Raw genomic sequence first — 17,460 nt, 5'->3', positions numbered from 1 at the left:
ATTGACCCTTTTAGCATTATAAAATGTACCTCTTTACATCTAGTCACAATTTTTATCTTAAAGTCTATTTTGTCTGATATTAGTATAGTCACTCCAGCTCTCTTTTGGTTACTGTTTACATGGTATATCTTTTTCTATCCTTCTCTTTTCAACCTATTTGTGTCTTTTAATATAAAGCGTGTCTCCTGTGAACAAAATATAGTTGGATCAGGGCAGTTTATCCATTCTACCAATCTCTATTTGATTGAAATGTTTAATCCTTTTACATTTAATTACCAACAAGGTAGGGTTTATGTCTGTCATTTTCCTATTTGTATTCTTTGTCTTATGTCTTTTTTGTTCCTCTATTACCCCATTATTGCCGTTTTTATGTTAAATAGGTATTTTATAGTGTACCATTTTAATTCTCTTGACGTTTCTTTTACTATATTTTGTTTTTTTCTTAATGGTTCTCCTAAGGATTATACTTAAAATCTTAACTTATAACAATCCAGTTAGAATTTGTACCAACTTAAGTAGTGTACAAAACTTTGCCCCTAATAGATCCACTCCCTCCCCCCTCCTTTGTGCTATCACTGTTGTACATATTACATTTTTATACATCGTATGCCCATCAACATAGATTTATAATTATTGCTTTATACAGTTGTCTTTTAAATCATATAGGAGGGAAAAAAGAGTTACAAACTACATATATACTGCTTTTTTTTTTTTATAAATGTATTTATTTTATTTATTTTTGGCTGCATTGGGTCTTCATTGCTGCGTGTGTGCTTTCTCTAGTTGCGGTGAGTTGGGGCTCTTCTTCATTGCGGTGTGCGGGCTTCTTATTGCGGTGGCTTCTCTTGTTGCGGAGCATGGGCTCTAGGCGCGCAGGCTTCAGTAGTTGTGGCTCGCGGGCTCTAGAGCACGGGCTCAGTAGTTGTGGTGCACGGGCTTAGTTGCTCCATGGCATGTGGGATCTTCCCAGACCAGGGCTCAAACCCATGTCCCCTGCACTGGCAGGCAGATTCTTAACCACTGCACCACCAGGGAAGCCCTATACTGTCTTTTATATTTACCTATACAGTTACCTTTATCGCTGATCTTTATTTCTTCATGTGGATTCAAGTTACTGTCTATTTTCTTTCATTTCAGCCTGAATGATCCCTTTAGTATATTTTGTAGGGAAGGTCTGCTAGTGAGGAATCTATTTTATCTGGGAAGTCTTGATTTCACCTTTATTTTTTGCAGGATAGTTTTGCTAGATATGGAATTACTGGTTGATAGGCTTTTTCTTTCAGCCCTTTGAATGTCATCCCACTGCCTTCTGGCCTCCCTGGCTTCTGATGAGAAATTGAGTGTTAATCTTATTGAGGAAACGTTTTATGTGATAAGCTGTTTCTCTCTTGCTGCTTTCAATAATCCCTCTGTCTGTGATTTTCAACAGTCTCATTATGATGTGTCTAGAGTTGATCTTAGGAGTTCATTGAACTTTTTAGATGTGTAGATTAATATTCTTATCAAATTTGGGAAGTTTGGGACCATTATTTCTTCAAATATTCTGTCTCTTTCTCTCCCTCCTTTCCTCTGGGACTCTCATTATGCATATATTAGGATGCTTGCTAATGTCCAATGGGTACCTAAGGCTCTATTAATTTTCTTTTTTCTGCTCCTCAGACTAGATTATCTCAATTAACCTATCCTCAAGTTTGCTGACCCTTTCTTCAGCTAACTCACATTTGCTCTTGAGGTCTTCTAGTGTATTTTCCTTTCACTTATTGTACTTTCAACTCCAGAATTTCTATTTGGTTCTTTTTTATACCTCTTTATTGATATTCTCTAGTTGTTGACACACCACTCTCATACTTCTCTTTCATTCTTTAGATATGGTTTCCTTTAGTTCTTTGAAAAGATTTTAAATAACTGGCTTAAAGTATTTGTCTAGTAAGTCCAACCTTTGGGCTTCTTTAGGGATAATTTCTATTGATTGCTTGTTTTCTTGTGAATGGGCCATTCTTTCTTATTTCTTGGCATGTCTCATAATTTCTATAGAAAATTGGATATTTAAATAATACAATATGGCAACTGTGGAAACCAGATCCCTAACCCCCCGAGTCTGCTGTTGCTGGGTTTTGTTGCTGCTGCAGTTTGTTTAGTGACTTTCCTAAACTAATGCTGTAAAGTTTGTACTCTTTGTTGTGTGCGGTCACTGAAGTCTCTGTTTGGCAGCGGTCAGTTAGCAATTGGACAAAGTCCCTTAAATGCCTGGAATGAATAAGTCTCTCAGCATTTGCCAAGGAGTTCTGTGTGTATATGGGGAACTCCTTTGATACTCAGGCAGGCAGTCTACAAATCTGCCTTAGCCTTAACTTTTTGTTGCACAGAGCCTCCAGGTCAGTCAGAGGTGAGAGCTTAGGGCCTTCCCAGGTCTTCTCTGAGAATGTGCACATCCCTGCACATGTGAGTGGCCTTTTAGATTCCCAGGAATATGCCAAAGTTTTTCAAAGCCCTCTGTGGACAGCTCATTCCCTAACTTTTCCTTTAAGACTTTTGGTTAGCTTCTTGTTTGCCCTAGTTGTTATCATTGCCTCAGGCAACTGTGATGTTAAATGATTGCCACTGATTATTTTCAACAAATGCCCCCAGGAAGAAAGGCTTGCTTGCATTAAGCAAGCTTCAAGCCAGGTCAAATAAACACAACCTTTCAAGGGAGGTCATCTAGGGAACCACCAGATGGGTCAAATGATGACAGTTATCTGGGAATTGAGCTTTGGAGGCGTTCCAATTCTGTTCTGCCCCTTCCAGTGGCTTCCAGGCTGCTGATTTTCACTGTTAATTGTGGAGCTACTGGGTTTCAAGGCTACTACAGGACTGGAGAGAGGGGAATGGGACTATGGAAAGTTAAAACACTACAAAGTTCACTATTCTTACCAAGATTATCTGATTGTTTTTAATGAACACTCCTTGGATTGTTTCAAGCCTTTAGTTAATTTCCAGAGTTCTGAAAAAGATGATTTTGATAACTTTTTCCAGTGTTCTCATTGCTTTTATGGAAGAGAGGATTTCCTTATTCTGCCATTTCTGCTGATGTCACCCCCTCAGGCTGGTTTTTGTGTTCTCTTTTCCTACTTGTCTGAAGTGCCTGCCCTCTGAACTCACAGTTTTCCAATCCCTGGAGCCCATGGGATCTCTTCACTACTTCCTCCTCCAAGAAGCCTCCCAGGCAGTCCCAAATCAGGCAGTCCCTATCCCTCCAAACCTCCCAGAGGGGCCCAGCTCTGAGCACTTTGCCACCCTGGCCACATCTTCTCTGACTCCTATTTACCCTGAGGCGGGGAGAGTGATCCTCATGAAAGCTAAGGGCTCACCTCTCAGTTTGGAACCTTCAGTGGACACCAAGAAAGGGCACAAACCCAGTGTTCCCTGGAATCTGCTTACCCCACTGCACATACCTGCTCCAGCCAACCATGGGCCCCCCCCACCTGGCCAAAGTGGGCAGGAGCTGCAAAGGCTCTGCGCCCTTCCCCAGTTCAAACCTATGAAGCCAGCATGACCTTCCTCATTTCACAGATGACTAAAATGAGACCGAGAAAGGGATCTTTCTGGAACTCTGCCTTTCTGGGAAGGCCCTAAGCTCTCTTCTCTGGCTGACCTTGAGGCTCTGTGCAATAAAAAGTGGCCAGAGTCACACAGCAAGTTAAAGAGAGAGTTGGGAGTAGCACCCGCCTCCTGGCTCCCAGGAAAATGTGGATCTGCGGGAGAGTTCCTCGGACCTGGGGGCTTGGAGGCTGGACCAGGAAACATCATCCACGCCCACTGTGCTAGTCATGGAGAAAATGACCACTAGGGGGCGCGCGGCCTCAACACACGCTCAGGACTCGATAGCATCCCGGGGATGGAACACCACGGTATCCTGACATAGACCTCCGGTTCCAAGGGGCCTGGACCTTGGCAGAACCCAGAGCAGAGAGGCAACCATGGGGTCTGGCCCCAGAACTCACTCTGCACCTCCCCTCCTGCCAGTCTCTGATGGGGAAAAGAAAGGCAGGTACCTAGTTCCCCATAGGTACCTGTGGCCTCCAGCAGCACTGATGACAAACAGAATCTCAACTAGAGGGAGCAGCTGGCCCTGGCTGTGGGATCCGTGGGCATGTGCACCCCATTATCCTTTCCTGCACCAGGGGCCCCTGCCTCAGTGTCCACACTCAGCCCTCCTGCTCTGCTACACCCTGCTTTCGCCAAGCCAATCCTGGAGCATTGACTCTGGGCCAGAAAGAGCAGCCATCCTTGAGCACCCTGGTTCCAGGCATCGCCCAGGTCAAGAATCCTTACCATAAATTCTACTGTCCTCAAAATGATAGGTTGAATCTCTGCTCTTCACAACCAAAACTCTAGACCACCCAGCAATCCCCCTTCTAAGGACGTAGCCTAAGAGACAAGTACAGCATGTATCTGCCACAGTGTTAATTTCAGGTATATACAAATCAAAAAATAGGAAACAACAGAAATGCCCAATAATAAAAGACTCGTAAGGTAAAATATGGCAGATCCATAAAACAATACTGGCAGCCACTAAGTCATGTGACATGGTGATCTTGAGTTGAACTCAAGGTCAAACAAAAAAGCTGAACTCAATGCATTATTTACAGTCAGATCTCAACTTTTTCTAGCAGATATCCATCTCCAGGCTTGGGAATTATGAATAATTTTTCTTTTCTTTTTAATTCTGTGTTTTCCAAATTTTCTATAATCAGCATGCATTATGTTTATAATCAGAAAAGAATGTTAGTTTAATGTTAACTTGTAAACACTTCCTTCTCACTGAAAAACAGTAAATTTGATAAGCAAAGTTTCCCCACATATCATTTAAAGTTTTTGTTTTTTAAAAAAAAAAAGGTTTTTGGTTCACTATCTATTAATGCAACAGATACTTGTTTTAAATTAACTAATTGCTTTTGAACCCAGCAAAACAAGTTGTTGATTTTTTTAAAAAATCATTCCTTTGAACTTAGTCCTGTGGGATCTTCATCTCTTACTTAGCCTTTGGAGTTTTTTAACCCCAGATTTCCAGCAACTTTCTGGATCAGAACTATTATAGTCCATGGGATGAGGAAAACCTGGTTTTCCAGCCAAGTGACCCCATAGGATTCTGCAATGCATAGAAATACCCTAGGGACTTCCCTGGTGGTGCAGTAGTTAAGAATCCACCTGCCAATGCAGTGGACACGGGTTCGAGCCCTGGTCTGGGAAGATTCCACATGCCATGGAACAACTAAGCCCACCCGTACACCGCAACTACTGAACCTGCATTCTAGAGCCCACGAGCCACAACTACTGAGGCCACGTGCCACAACTACTGAAGCCCACGCGCCTAGAGCCTGTGCTCTGCAACAAGAGAAGCCACTGCAATGAGAAGCCCACGCGCCGCAACGAAGAGTAGCCCCTGCTCACCACGACTAGAGAAAAGCCCGTGTGCAGCAACAAAGACCCAATGCAGCCAAAATTAATTAATTAATTAATTAATTAATTTTTACAAGAAATATTCTACATTACTCTTATACTACATTACTCAAAGATATAAGAGAAAAAGCTGAGACCAATTTCCCACAGTCCATCCAGAGGCCATCTGGGGATGTCTCGGAAAGCTGAGTGTCCACCAACTCTCAGGGACTTCACAGAACTTTGCAATGTGCTTTTGTAGCACAAGGTGTAGGAAGTGCCGCTAACCTCTGACGCTCCTGAGTAACAGTTGCTGGTGGGATGTTTGATGATGTTACACAGGAAGCTGCGCAAAGGGGTTTTGTTTTCATATGGGACTCTGAGCAGGAAGTGAGTCTTTATATCAAAGAAAGAAAACGAAACTCTACCTTTGAGCCCAGGGAACCAGAGAAGGCTTTTCCTGACTGAGCAGAGGGAGACCTACAGGCATAGGGTGCTCGGCAAGAAACAGAAAAAACCCTGCCTGGGGCATCACATAAAGCAGCCAACATTTTGCAGAATGTAGAGAATAACAAAAAGTGACCAGGGGCTTTTTTTTTAAACCACGCACATGGTACAGACATACAATTAAATACTATTGAGTAACAGAAACACTGATAAATGCAACAACTTGAGTGAATCTCAAATGCGTTACACTAAGTGGAAGAGAATAGATTTAAAAGACTACATACTGTATGATTCCATTCATACAATATTCTGAAAAAGGCAAAACTACAGCAGCAGAAACAGATCAGGGTTTCCAGGAATTGGGGAGGAGGGATGGTTTGATTAACAAAGAGAAGCTGCATGAGAGAGACTTTTCAGTATCTTAATTGTAGTAGGGGCTACAAAATGTGCATTTGTCAAAATCATAGAACTATACTCCAAAAAAGTGAATGTTACTGTACATAAATTTAAAAAAAATTTTTTAATTATCAACAATTTTTTTAATGGAGAGATATTTGATCAAGGCTGTCTCACTTTATAAGTGATCAATTTATTGGTTACTTCACTGGTGTGCAAGGTCCAGGTACACACACTTACTCGTTCCTTCTTTCTCTCTAAATTATCTGTTGAACAATGTGCCAAATTCCCTTCATTCTATTCCTGACATCTCTTGAAGCCCTCTCCTCCTCTCCTCTACCGTTCCAACCTTAGTTGGGGCCCTCTTCGTTCTCTCTACTATGGTATTTCCAAAATTTCCCAATTGCTCTTCCTGTCTCCAGCCTCCAGTCATATTAAGCTACCTTTCCTCAGACATTTGGTAGGTTGTCTTACTGGTCAAAATATGCACTGCCCTTCTCTGTGGGAGGATTACACATTGCCTAACCCACTGATGTCAAACTTGGCCAGGTGATGCACTTTCTCAAATAAAATACGAATGCAAGAGACACTTGCCACTTTGGAGCAGAAACTTAAAGAGCCAGCTCATGGTTCCACCATCTCTCTTCTCTCTGCCACCAGCGATGAACACATAACTTGAGTGAAAAATAAACCTTCATTGTTGTAAGCCACTGAGATTTGCAGGTTGTCACCAAAGCATAATTTAGCCTAAGGTGACTAAAACTCTCCATGTAAGTTTCATAATTGTTCACTTTGTAACCTCTATGCATAGTAGAGACACAGGGCTGGCACTCAATACATATCTGTAGAAAGAATAAATATAATAAGTGAATGAATAAACAGATGACCCCTGGGCCTTTGCACATGCTACTCTCTCTCTGTAAAAAATGACCATCTCTGCTTCTTCACTTGCCCAACTATTCCTCAAATCACACCTCAGAGATATCCTCCTCAAAGAAAGCTTGCCTGCCCATCTCTCTATCCTCCCTAAGGCATCAGCATCTATGTATATTTCTGGTCTCATAATAATTGTATGACTCCCCCCCACCCCGATGAGACCCTTAGGCAGGGCCAGGTCTGCCTCACCTTGGTGGCCCTGTTCCCAGCAGAGCCTGGCCCAGAACAAATGAGTGGACGAATAAATGAAGGAGTAAAGGTGTGTAGAGTTTTCTATTCCTTCAGCTAGCCACAGACTTTCCACACTCCAGGCCTTTGCACAGGCTGTTCCCCTACCTGGAACATCAGTCCCTTCCCAATTTGCCAGCCTAACTGTTCCAAATCCTTCAGCATCAGCTGCCCCATCCACTGCACATCCCTGTCACAATTAAGTCACTCCCTCTCCCTTGCTCCCACAAACTTAACACATCCCTTCAACAGAGCCCTTGTCACATGGTGCTGAGGTCTTCCATGGCCCCTCTCTCTCTCTCTCTCTCTCTCTCTCTCTCTCTCTGAGCACTCTGAGGGCTGGGCTTCAGTTGCATTCATCCCTATGTCCTCGTACCTAGGACTTTTTCTTTTTGGCCGCGCCATGCAGCATACAGGATCTTAGTTCCCCGACCAGGGACCAAGCCCGCGCCCCCTGTAGTGGAAGTGCAGAGTCTTAAGCACTGGACTGCCAGGGAAGTCTCATTCCTAGGACTTAATAATAATGACAGCAACAACAAAAATAATAACAAACCAGGCCTTACTCTGGTCAAATAAATGGGTGAATGAATAGCTGAGTGAATGAATTAAGTGACTGGGTTCTAGCATGTTCTTACGTCATCCCTCAGAAAGCCCAGGCTTCCCATCAGAGGATGAGGGACTGAATGTGACGGGGCTGAGCTGACTGACACTTTGTTACCACAGCTGACTCCTCTCCCAGGCCTCTGCTCCTGTCCCTAACCTCAAGGGCCACATGACCCCATCACTGGTGAGTGCAGGGGGGCCGTAAGGCTCAGCACATGGTCCCACTTCCCAAATACACCACCCAGTTCACCCAGCAGACCTGGCAGAGATGTCCCAGAGAGTGTAACTCCAGGAAAGTGTGTGCACAGGGGTGCCAGTCCTGAAGCATCCTCTAATCGATTACCAACAAGGGACAACTGGGAGAGGGGAGGAGCAAACTAAGATATGCAGAAAAGGAGGAGAAGCAAGAAGGAATCTGGACCATCCCAAGGTCATTGTGCACGGCTAATTGTATAATTGACTGCAGATGTGATCGGGAATGCTAGGACAGTGAACACCCAAGGTCGAAAAACACTAATCACCTCCACAGAATGCCTCCCTCCTCTGACTCCTGCTCCAGGGAATCCCAAGGGAATCAAGCAGAATGAGAAGGGAAAGGAAAAAGAAGCACTTATTCAAAACTAATCCTAAAGACACACCTCCAGGAACTTCAATCACCTGGAAACCAACCAGGAACCAGAAGCAATAAAAAAACTTCTATGTAACTGATCAATACTCATCAGAGATGTCAAGTTCATGAAAGCAAGGAAAGAATCAGGAACTGTTACAGACTGGAAGAATCTGAGGAGACACAACTATAAGCAAGGTGGGATCCTAAAGCGGATCTTGAAACAGAAAAGGAACGTTAGGTAAAAACTAGTGAACTTCACATAGGATACAATAACAATATTGTACCAATTGTTAATTTCCTGGTTTTGATCATTGTACTATGGTTATATAACTCGTTATCATTAGGGGAAGCTGGGTGAAGGATATACGTGAGCTCCATTTTTGCAATTCTTCTAAAATTCTTTTAAAATAAAAAGAGTGTTTTGTCTTCTAAAGGACTGCTATGCAGCCATCAAAGTCCTGGTAAGAATGCAGTCATTCTCACCAAACGTGGTTCTGCTGAATTGTCGGTGAATGTAGCTTATTTATTTAGCAACCATGGATACTGTTCTCTCAAGAAACCTACAGTTCTTCTGTGAAGCTTATAAGTATCAAATGGAAGGAGGAGGACAGCTAGAAGTAACACACTGAGAAGGGGCAGGGAGGGAGAAAGAACTAGAACACCACAAGGGCAGATGGGGCCCTCCAGAGGCAGCCCCCTGTTCCAGACACAGTCGCTGGTGTCTTTATGATCTAACTCCACTGGTGCAACAAATGTTTATGGAGCCCTGTGCCAGACCCTGAGCTGGGGCCACAGTGATGAATAAGATTCTGTTCTTCCCCTCCAAAGGCTCACAAATAGGGAGGCATGTATGCACAAACAAACAAAAAAATCTTATGCAATTTCTATCATTTTGAAATGTGAAGTGTATCATGGGGCCCCAGATGAAGGAGATATTAATTCAACCTAAGGGAAAACAAGGTCAGAGAAGCCGCTGAAGAAGGGGGCATTTGGATGTTAGAGATGGCTGGAGCCCAAGGGGTGAGGGGGAGAGTGATTGGAATAGAACCTAGAGAGGTGGGCAGGGACCAGATCAGAAAGGACCCTGACTGTCCTTTCCAGTGTGGACCTGACCGTGTAGCAACGGGTAACTATTAAAGGGCTTAAGCAAGGGTGTGGCTTGATTTAAGGCAGTGCCAAGGCTGCAGTGGAAGGGTGTCCTTTCTTCCAGACTGAGCTGAGAAAAGGTTACATCGAGGGCAGCCTGTGCCATGCTTTAGGGGGAGCGGGATGCTTGTAGCACGTTGTATGCCAGTGAAAATGAACAAGGTGACAGACCAAACAGAGATGCTAAGAAACAGCTTATTCCCCACAGGGTCAAATTCACAAGACTCTGCAGGACCGCTGCCCTGCCTCTTCCCAAGTGCAAAGGCTCAGCTACTCCAGGCTGGGGGTGTAAACTGCTCTGTACTGCATTCGGGTGACATGATTAACATATTCTCAGGGACAAGTTCTCCCAGCAGCATTTCAAGTCCACCCTGGTCAGCTCAAAACAAATAGCAGACAGACTGCCTCTTAAGGGATGGCAAAAAAGGGGCCCATCTGTCTCTGCCAGTCCGGTTTCCAGCTCTCCTCGGTTCCTGAGCTGCTGAGCCTGCTTTAAGAGAAGCAGATGCAGGGGGCAGTGAAACTCCCCACAGCCATCTTGCTGGGTTCTGGGATTTCCTGTTCTTTTGAAATTTGTGGATGTGAGCAGGTGGCATGGGGATGTTCCCGAGTTACCAAGAGTCCCCAGGAACTCTGGTGGAGAGGACCAGGACAGAAAGGAGAGGCAGGGTTAAGAGTCCCCTTCAGAACCCTCCTACACTGTTGACGGGAATGTACGTTGGTGCAGCCACTGTGGAAAACAGTATAGAGGTTCCTTAAAAAACTAAAAATAAGAATTACCAGGGACTTCCCTGGTGGTCCAGTGGTAAAGAATCTGCCTTACAATGCAGGGGACACGGATTCGATCCCTGGTCAGGGAACTGAGATCCCACATGCCGCCGGGCAACTAAGCCCACACGCCACAACTACTGAGCTCGTGCGCCTCAACGAGAGAGCCCACGTGCTGCAAACTACAGAGCCCACACGCCCTGGAGCCCACGTGCCAAAACTAGAGAGAAGCCCACGCGTCACAACGAAGAGCCCGCACGCCATAACAAAAGATCCCGCATGCCTCAACAAAGATCCCGCATGCTGCAACTAAGACCTGACGCGGCCAAAAATAAATTAAATAAATAAATAAATAATAAATAAATCTTGGAAAAAAAAAGAATTACCATATGATCCAGCAATCCCACTCCTGGGCAATATACCTGGACAAAACTCTAATTCAAAAAGATACATGCACCCCTGTGTTCACAGCAGCACTATTCACAATAATCAATAATCAAGACATGGAGGGACTTCCCTGTTGGTGCAGTGGTTAAGAACGCCTGCCAATGCAGGGGACACGGCTTCGATCCCTGGTCCAGGAAGATCCCACATGCCGCGGAGCAACTAAGCCCGTGTGCCACAACTAGTGAAGCCCGTGCGCCTAGAGCCTGCGCTCTGAAACAAGAGAAGCCACCACAATGAGAAGCCCGCGCACCACAATGAAGAGTAGCCCCCGCTCAGTGCAACTAGAGAAAGCCCACACGCAGCAACCAAGACCCAACACAGCCAAAAAAAAAAAAAAAAAATTAAAGACATGGAAACAACCTAAAAGTTCATCGACAGATGAATGGATAAAGAAGATGTGGTACATATATACAACGGAATACTACTCAGCCATAAAAAAGAACGAAATAATGCCATTTTCAGCAATATGGATGCAAGTGGAGATTATCATACTAAGTGAAGTAAGAGAAAGACAAGTACCATATGATATCACTTATATGTGGAATCTAAACTATGACACAAATTAACCTATCTATGAAACAGAAACAGAATCACAGACACAGAGAAGAGACTGGTGGTTGCCAAGGGGGAGTGGAGTTAGGGGAGGATTGGGGTGAGCAGATATAAGCTTTTATATATAGAATGGATAAACGACAAGGTCCTGCTGTACAGCACAGAGAACTATATTCAATATCTTATGATAAACCATAATGGAAAAGAATATTAAAAAAAGAAGATATATATGTATAACTGAGCCACTTTACATATATATATATATATAACTGAGTCACTATATATATGTGTATAACTGAATCACGTATATATGTATAACTGAATCATATATATGTATAACATATATATATATATATATATATATATCAGTAATTAACACAACTTTGTAAATCAACTATACTTCAATTAAAAAAAAGAGTCCCCTTCATACTCAGCAGCTGCTCCAGGGGAGGGGGCCACAGTCTGAAGATGCTGGACAGAAGACCCAGGCCCCAGGTGGCCCTTCTGCTGGACCAAGGTTCTTAAAGGACAAGGGATTTGCCCCAGGACTCACAGCAGGTGAAAAAGAGGAGAATTGAACCCAGATTTTCTGGCTCCAAGAGCAAAGCTCCTGACCCAGAGCGGAGTGAATTTCTCTCTGCTTTCTGGTACTTGGAGAAAGCAGAGCCCTCATGCGGTCCTCTGTGTTCCATCCCCATCCCTCACTGACCAATGCCCCACAAGTGCATTGGGCACCTACTGTGTACCAGGCCAGCCCCTCCAAACCACACCCTTCCCCTGTAACATCCTCTGAAATAAGTGGTGGAAATACCCAACACACGTAAGGTTGCTGCTATAAATGTTTTCTGCACTGTTTTGTTTATTCGTACACCATGTTCCTCCAAAAAGAATCAAAGCCACTTAAAGACACACACATACTATCATGTTTTCTCTAACAAGTGAGTAACTAGGGGCAAAGGAAACATACACACATCTCAACTTTTTAAAAATAAGTGAGTGAATTGGGACAAAGGAAAAATAAAGATAGGAAATAAAAGAAAAAGCTCAGGATGACAATGAAAGATACAATTCCTGCACTTGTAAGAGGTGGACTCCAAAACTGACTTTCAGTAGCAGCCACTGTAGAGGGAAGTACCCTCTACAGAATATTCAAGAGATATTTTTAAATAAGTAAAAAGAAAAAAATTATTGTTCAGAAGAAGTGAAACTATGTTTGTTACTGAGCCTCGAAACCAAGTTCTCCCATGGACTGAATAAATATGAGTTCCTTTCCCTTTGTCCCCTCTGCCTAGAAATCTAATTCCTTCTCAGTCACCAGTCACCAAGTGGGGAGCCTGCCTCACCTGCCTCGGCTGGGCAGCTGCATAACGATGAGGCACTCTCTTCTGTTTTTAAAACTTTTTTATCAAACTAGATCATATATACATTAAAATGCAGGTAAGTGTGCTGTTCAGTAAAATTTTACAAAATACACCTGTGTACCCAGCACTCAGATCAAGAAACAACATTACCAACATGCCTAAAGCCCCCTCCCAGCCAACACCTTGCCAAGGGCAAACACTGCCCAGACTTCTAATACCATACATGTGCTTTTCCTGTTTTGGAAATTCACATAAGTAGAATCATTCAGTGTCTGGCTTCCTTTGCTCAACCCTGTGTTTGTGACTTGCCCATACATTGCTTGTGGCTGTAGTATGTTCATCTTCATTGCTGAATTCTGTCGTGTGGGTATACCACAATTTAGTCTCCTGCAGATGGGCATGTCCATCCATTCTTGGTCAGGAAAATAAAGACAATCACAGGTTGCACATGGGTATTTTTAACTGAGTTAACTCTTAACTGATTTGTTTAAGTGCTTGAGTTTGGAAGATGCCAATGTTATTTTCCTAAACTTTTCCTAAATTTGACTTAAACACAGTATCTGAAAACTGTCACTCTGGCAGCTGACATTATTTTGATCACTAAAATCCATTTTTGTAATGAAACATGTCTTAGTCCTATGGCCAAGGGACCAAAAAACATATAGAAAAAAAATAAGAATTTTTTTCACTCTTTTGCAATTAGACATTCAACATTTATAGACAACATTTACTGAAACTTTACTGTGTGTCAGGAACTGTACTAAACACTTTGTATGTACTATTTCTTTCAATCCTGACAAAAACCCCAGCAACAACTTACAGCTTTGTCCTCAGCACCTAGTGTAGGATCTAATACAAACCATACACTAAAAAGTGCTTATTAGGGGCTTCCCTGGTGGCGCAGTGGTTAGGAATCCACCTGTCAATGCAGGGGACATGGGTGTGAGCCCTGGTCTGGGAGGATCCCACATGCCTCCGAGTGACTAAGTCCGTGTGCCACAACTGCTGAGCCTGCGCTCTAGAGCCCGTGAGCCGCAACTACTGAAGCCCACGCGCCTAGAGCCCGTGCTCTGCAACAAGAGAAGCCACTGCAATGAGAAGCCCACACACAGTGACGCAGAGTGGCTCCCACTCACTGCAACTAGAGAAAGCCCGTGTGCAGCAATGAAGACACAAGGCAGCCAAAAATTAATTAATTAATTAATTTTTTTAAAAAAAGAGTAACACATGTCCATGCTTGAAATTTTTTTAAAAAGTGCTTATTAAATAAGTCAATGAATGAATAATAGCAGATACCATTTATAGAGCCCGAAGTATATACCAGAAACAGTACCAAATGTTTATATTCATTATCCTATTCAGTCTTCTCAACAAACCTGAGATAACACAGGAGACCACTTTGGGGGTGTTGCCCACCTCACAGGTCTCCACTTTCTCTGAAAATTACCCCCTGCTCAAGACAGGGCCTGGCAACCAACCAGACTGGGGACCAGCCATGCCTACCAGACCACCCACAGTTGTCAGCCTGCCACAATAGAAGGACCCACACTATCCAAATAGGGGGCACACCTAGAGCATAGACCTCTGGTGACCAGAGGGGAGTGTGCTGCTGGGACGCATAGGATGTCTGGTACAAAAGGCCACTTCTCCAAGGTTGGGAAATGTAACCAACTACGAGATACACAGAAATAAAAACAGCAAATTAGGCAACATGAGGTGACAGAGGAACATGTTCCAAATGAAGGGACAAAATAAAACCCCAGAAGAAGAACCAAGTGGAGTGGAAATAGGCAACCTACCCAATAAAGAGTTCAAAGTAATGATCATAAAGATGATCAAAGAACTCAGGAGAAGAATGGATAAACAGAGTGAGAAGCTAGAAGTTTTTAACAAAAATTAGAAAATATAAAGAAGAACCAAATAGAAATGAAGAATATAATAGCTAAAATGAAAAATACACTAGTAGGAATCAACAGTAGATTAAATGATACAGAAGAATAGATCAGTTAGCTGGAAGACAGAGTAGTGGAAATCACTGACGCTGAACAGAAAAAAGAATAAAAATAAATGAGGACAGTTTAAGAGACCTCTGGGACAACATCAAGCATGCTAACACTCGCATTACAGGGTCCCAAAAGAGAAGAGAGAGAGAAAGGTGCAGGGAACATATTTGAAGACATAATAGCTGGAAACTTCCCTAACGTAGGAAAGGAAACAGACGTCCAAGTCCAGGAAGCACAGCATCCCAAACAGGGCCAACCCAAAGAAGACCACAACAAGACACATTGTAATTAAAATGGCAAAATTTTTTTAAAAGAGAGAATAATAATAGCAGCAAGGGAAAAGCAACAAGTTACATACAAGGGACCTCCCATGAGGCTATCAGCTGACTTTTCAGCAGAAACTCTGAAGACCAGAAGGGAGTGGCATGATATATTTAAAGTGATGAAAGGGAAAAACCTACAACCAAGAATACTCTACCCAGCACAGCTTTCATTCAGATATGATGGAGAGATCAAAAGTTTTACCTACAAGCAAAAGCTAACAGTTCAGCACCACCAAACCAGCTTTACAAGAAATGTTAAAGGGACTTCTCTAAGCAAAAAAGAAAAGGCCACAGCCAGAAACATGAAAATTTTAAAAGGAAAAAGCTCAGTGGTAAAGGCAAATATACAGTAAAGGTAGTAAATCAACCATGTACAAAGCTAGTAGGAAGGTTAAAAGACAAAAGTAGTAAAATCACCTATATCCACAATAATCAGTTAAAGGATACACAAAACAAAAAGATGTAAAATATCATGTCAAAAACAGTAATCATGAGGGGAGGGGAGTAAAACTTCAGGGTTGTTAAAATGTGTTTGAAATTAAGAGATCAGCAACTTAAACTAATCATAGATAGATAGACAGATAGATAGACAGCCTGACCTCACTGTAACCACAAACCAAAAATCTATAATAGATACATACACAAAAAAGAGAAAGGAATCCAAACATAACACTAAAGGTAGGCATTAAATCACAAGGAAAGAGAACAAAAGAAGAAAAAAGGAACAAAAAAGAACCATGAAAACAAGTCCAAAACAGTGAACAAAATGTCAATAAGAACATACTCATCAATAATTACTTTAAATGTAAATGGGCTAAATGCTCCAATCAAAAGACATAGATTGGGTGAATGGATACAAAAACAAGACCCATATATATGCTGCTTATTAGAGACTCACTTCAGATCTAAAGATACACACAGACAAAGTGAGAGAATGAAAAAAGGTATTCCATGCAAATGTAAATCAAAAGAAAGCCAGGGTAGCAATATTTATATCAGACAAAATATACTTTAAAACAAAGACTGTAACAAGAGACAAAGAAGGACACTACATAATGATCCAGGGATCACTCCAAGAAGAAGATATAACAACTGTAAATATATATGCATCTAACATAGGAGCACATAAAAAAGAATAAAATAGCTAGGAATAAATATAACTAAAAAGGTAAAAGACATGTACTCAGAAACTATAAGACACTGAGGAAAGAAATTGAAAACTACACAAATGGATGGAAAGATACACCATATTCATGGATTGGAAGAATTAATATTGTTAAAATGACCATATTACCCAAGGCAATTTACAGATTCAATGCAATCTCTATCAAAATACCAATGGCCTTTTTCACAGAACTAGAACAAATAATCCTAAAATTTATATATAAATAAATTTTATATATAGAACCACAAAAGACCCCAAATAGCCAAAACAATCTTGAGAAAGAAGAAGAGAGCTGGAAGTATCACACTCCCTGGCTTCAGACTATACTACAAAGCTACAGTAATCAAAACAGTATGGTATGACACCAGAAACAAACACAGAGATTAATGGAGCAGAATAGAGAGCCCAGAAATAAACCCACGCACTTATGGTCAATTAATCTATGACAAAGGAGGCAAAAGTATACAATGGGGAAAAGAAATGAAATTCTGCCATTTGCAACAGCTTGGATGGACCTGGAGGATATTGTGTTTAGTAAAATAAGTCAGACAGAGAAAGAAAAATACTGTATGTTATCATTTATTTGTGGAATCTTAAAAACAAATGAAAGAATATAACAAAACACAGACTCACAGATAATTGAGAACAAACTAGTGGTTACTAGTGGGGAGAGGGAATGGGGGAGGGGCAAGACAGGGGTAGGGGATTAATAGGTACAAACTACTGTGTATAAAATAAATAAGAACAGTATGGAGGTTCCTGAAAAAACTACAAATAGAACTACCATACGACCCAGCAATCCCAATACTGGGCATATACCCTGAGAAAACCATAGGTCAAAAAGAGTCATGTACCAAAATGTTCATTGCAGCTCTATTTACAATAGCCAGGACATGGAAGCAACCTAAATGTCCATCGACAGATGAATGGATAAAGAAGATGTGGCACATATATACAATGGAATATTACTCAGCCATAAAAAGAAATGAAATGGAGGTATTTGTAATGAGGTGGATGGAGTTAGAGTCTGTCATACAGAGTGAAGTAAGTCAGA

Source organism: Eschrichtius robustus, chromosome 19 (genome assembly GCF_028021215.1).
Source record: "Eschrichtius robustus isolate mEscRob2 chromosome 19, mEscRob2.pri, whole genome shotgun sequence".
Lineage (NCBI taxonomy): Eukaryota > Metazoa > Chordata > Mammalia > Artiodactyla > Eschrichtiidae > Eschrichtius > Eschrichtius robustus.
The sequence above is the reverse complement of the archived record's forward strand: the minus strand, read 5'-3'. Positions refer to the sequence as shown.